Here is a 4457-nt window from a genome sequence, read left to right as displayed (position 1 = left end):
TTAAAATTAATATTTTATCACTTGTAGTGAAATGTTAATTAATATTAATTAATGTTAATTAAAATTAATATTTTATCACTTGTAGTGAAAGAAAGCTTATGCCTCTTTATGTTGTAGTTGTCATATGTATTACATATATATACATAGAAAATGCCATTAGAATCTAAAACTGTTCTAAAAAAAAAAAGCTATTTTAAGCCAAAAGGGAGATTCCTAATTTGTCCTAGGGATCCAGGTAACCTAGAAATGGTGGGAGAGAACACAATAGGCCAGATCTCAAGGGAGACCCCATCTCTGGGGCTCAGGTTCTTAGAGGACATCTTCCCTCCCTCTGAAGGCCTGGATAGGGACTAAATTTGAGTGACTCAGGCAGGAGACCTAGTCGGGACCAGAGCAAAATAGAGGAGAGCAGACTGAGGAGACATGGGCATATCCTTCTCCCCAGAAGGGGCTGAGGAGAGTGGCAGTTTGCATGGTAAACCCCAACTTCCTCTTCACTGCCCTTTCGCTTTCTTGCTGACTTTCCCAGTCTCTTTTCGCACCCACTCCTGGTCTGTCCCAATCCCCTCTTCTGTATCAGGTTTATTGGTTATAAATATCAGTTATACTTTTCTTTCAAAAAAACTTATTAGAGAGTGTTATAATTTTTATATTTTAAAGAACCTAAAAAGAAAAAATAATATATTTACCCAGATATCTATAATTTCTGCTGCTCTTCCTTTATTTCTGAGAGCCAAAGATTCCCTCCGGTATTATTTCCTTCTTGAAATGTCTTTAACATTTCTTTTAGTGCAGTTCTGTTGTTAATAAATTTTCTTTGTTTTTCTTCATCTCAAAATATTTTTATTTCACATTTATCCCTGGAGGATATTTTTCCTAGATATAGAATTTCGAGTTGACAATTCTTTTCTTATAGCACTTAAAAAATGTTGTATTACTTCCTTCTGGCCTTCACGATTTCAGATGATAAATCTCTAGTCATTCAAACAAGTGTTACCTTGTGTGTAATGTGCCACTTTTCTATGACTGATTTCAAGATATTTTCTTTATCTTTAGTTTTCATCATTTTGATCATGATGTGTGTGAATGTGTATTGAGTTTATCTTAATTGGAATTTGCTGAACTTCTTGAATCTATAAGTTTATTTATTTTCCCAAGTTTCAGAAGTTTAAACCATATTTTTTTCAAATATTTTTCTGTACCACATCATTTTTTCTTTAAAACTCTCCTGACTTTTTCCAGTCTGTTCCCTCTCTGCTATTCATGTTGGATAATTTTATTATTTTTTTTATTTTTTTAGGTGAGGCAACCCTTGGTTGACCTCGCAGATTGCAAGGACCTTGTCAGCTTACAATCCCTTATTTTATTTATTTACTTATTTTTTTACACCGACAGCACCTGGTCTTCCTAGGTGGTCTCCTATCCAAGTACTAACCAGGCCCAACCCTGCTTAGGTTCTGAGAACAGAGGGGATCGGGTTTGTTCAGGGTGGTATGGCCATAGACTTTGTTGGATAATTTTTAAAGCTTATTTTCAAGTTTACTTTCTTCTGTCATCTGCATCTGCTTTTGAACTCATCTGATGATTTAACATTTTTAATTATTTTTAAGTTCTAAAATATCTAACCGGTTTTTAAAAAAATATTCTCTATTTCTGGGCTGAGGCTTTCTATCCTTCCATTCTTTCTGAAAATAGTAGCATGGTTAAATAGGTGCTTTAAAATCTTGGCCTATTAATTCCAACATCTGCGCCATCTTGGGGTTGCTATCTATTAATTGTCTTTCTTATAAGATATTTAGATTTTCCTTATTCTTCATATGTAAGGTAATTTGGAGTTACATTCTGGAAATTTTAACTATTATGTCGTACACTTCTGGGCCTTGCTTAAATCCTATGGAAAAGGTAAAGTTTTAAAAAATGGGCAATTTGGTTAGGTTCAAGCTGCAAGAGACTGCCTGTACTCTATGGGCTGTGGCTGCAATGTCAGCTCTGTTCCGAAAGTCTTTACAGTATTATTTAAATATATCCTGTGTATGTACACACAGTGGCCAACCTAAGTCCTGGGCAGTGGTCTGTTCCATAAAGTCTGTGTTGTTTAAGGTCAGATCCACACATGCAAAGCTCAGAGATGAGTCCAGGAGTTTATACACAACTTTACCAAATTGTTTTCTCGAGCACCTTTTTCTCAGAAATTTTGCTGATACTTTTCAGCTCCCAAGGACCTCTCTTCCTAGACTTCTGATTAGAATGCCAGGGCTTTAGTTTCTCTGCTTTGCAACACACTACTCATTACTGCATCCTCCTTTAGAGCTACGTGGAGTCTCCCAACACTCTTGACATCACAGTATCTCTTGTCTTGTCACATAGTAGGCTCTCCTTGCATGAAGTATGTGGTGTCTGCCTAATCACTTTTGCCTGCCCCTAATGCTACCATGAGATTGCCTGGAGGCTGGAACAATAGTCCTAGGGTTTTAAGTTTCATTCAGTGGGAAAGACGGGGTTAAATCTCCTTTTTTGTTTTTTAATTGATTGCAACGGAAACATCCCAAACCGTTTTATTAAAAGCAAGGTTTTTTTTTGAGAAAATATAATTTATTGATTATTTTCTTTGATAGTTTGTGCTTTTTGTGTTCTATTTAAGAAATATTTGACAAACCTAAGGTTACAATAATTTTATGTTTTCATCTGGAAATATTGTAGATTAGCTCTTATTTATATGAAATTTACTAGAAATCAGTAATAGAAAGAAAACTGGAAAATATCCCAATACCTGAAAAATTGACTTAATTTGTATGTATAATGCGAAATGAGGATTGATGTTCATTTTTTTACATGTGGTTATCCAATTGTTGCAGCACCATTCATTGAAAATATTATCCATTTGGCACAATGGATAAAATATTATCCATTGCTTTGGCACTTCTGTTGGAAAGCAATTGACCATGGATATTCTGGACTCTATTCTATTCCATTGGTCTATGTACCTATCTTTTTGCTAGTACCACATTGTCTTGGTAACTGTCACTTTATAATACATCTTGAAATAGGTAGTTTAAGTTCTCTGATTTTTTCAAAGTTGTTTTGGTTATTTTAAGTTTTTTGCACTTTTACATAAATTTTAAAATCAGTTCGTTAATTTTTACAGGAAGAGAAAAGCTTGCTGTGATTTTGATTGGTATTGCATTAAATCTGTAGATCAGGTTGGGAGAAATGGCATCTTAATTGTATTCAGACTTCCTATTCATGAATATGATAATCTCTCCATTTATTTAAGTCATTATTTCTCAACCCTTTTTGGCCAGTGGGTTAGCTTTTCTATATCTTTTTAGACATAATTTTCATAATCAACCCCATATTATATTTTAATAAAACAGATATATTTATATCTTTTTGGTACTGTCTGTATATCTGTGCTTTATATAAAAGAGTAAGATTTTTCACACACCCCTTCCCTCAAGAACCAACATTCTCTTTTTGGAGGTAGTGATAGAAATCCTGTTGATAATGCATTTAAGTCATAAATTTTTCTGAGTAATGTTTTGTAGTTTTAAGTGTACTGGTCTTAAACATCTTTTGCCAAATTTTGTTTTGCTTTATTATTATTTTTTTTTATTAAGTTTATTGGGACAACATTGGTTAACACAATTATATAATTTTCAGGTGTACATTATAATTTGACATCTATATATTCTATTGTGTGATTACCACCCAAAGTCCAGTTTCCTTGAGCTACCATATATTTGATCCCCTTTACCCACTTCACCCATCCCCTATCCCCATGTTTGACTCCTTTTACCCCGTCTACCTCTCCTCTCCTTCTCCATACCCTACCCTCTGGTAACCACTAGTCCATTGCCCATGTCCCTGAGTCTCTGTTTGTTTGTCCAGTTCATTTGTTGCTTTTAGGTTTATATCCCACATATCAGTGATATCATGTAATTTTCAACTTTTTCTGTCTGGCTTATTTCGCTTAGCATGATTATCTCGAGGTCCATCCATGTTGTCGCAAGTGGCAGTATTTCATCTCTTCTTATGGCTGAGTAATATTCCATTGTATGTATGTTCCACAGCTTCTTTAGCCAATCATCTATCATAGAACACTTCAGTTGCTTTCATGTCCTGGCCACTGTGAATAATAGTGCTATGAACATCAGTGTGCAAATATATTTTCAAATATGGAGTTTCAAGTCTTTGGGGTAAATATCCAGTAGAGGGATTGCTCGATCATATGATAGATCAATTCTTAGATTTTTGAGGAAACTCCATACTGTTTTCCATAGTGGCTGTATCAATTTGCAGTCCCACCAACATGAAGGTTCCTTTTTCTCTGCATCCTCTCCAACATTTGTTATTACTTGTCCTGTTGATTATAGCTATTCTAACAGGTGTGAGATGGTACCTCATTGTGATTTTGATTTGCATTTCTCTAATAGCTAGTGATGTTGAGCATCTTTTCA

General features: G+C 34.6%; 1 pseudogene; it reads right to left on the bottom strand.

The window, feature by feature from the left end:
• Positions 1 to 1386: 1386 nt before the first annotated feature.
• On the bottom strand, positions 1387 to 1505 carry LOC112485320 (annotated as a pseudogene).
• Between the last annotated feature and the right edge of the window lie 2952 nt (positions 1506 to 4457).

This window comes from Pteropus alecto, unplaced genomic scaffold, assembly GCF_000325575.1.
Source record: "Pteropus alecto unplaced genomic scaffold, ASM32557v1 scaffold68, whole genome shotgun sequence".
NCBI lineage: Eukaryota > Metazoa > Chordata > Mammalia > Chiroptera > Pteropodidae > Pteropus > Pteropus alecto.
Note: the sequence above shows the minus strand (reverse complement) of the source record. Positions and strands in the feature narration are given on the sequence as shown.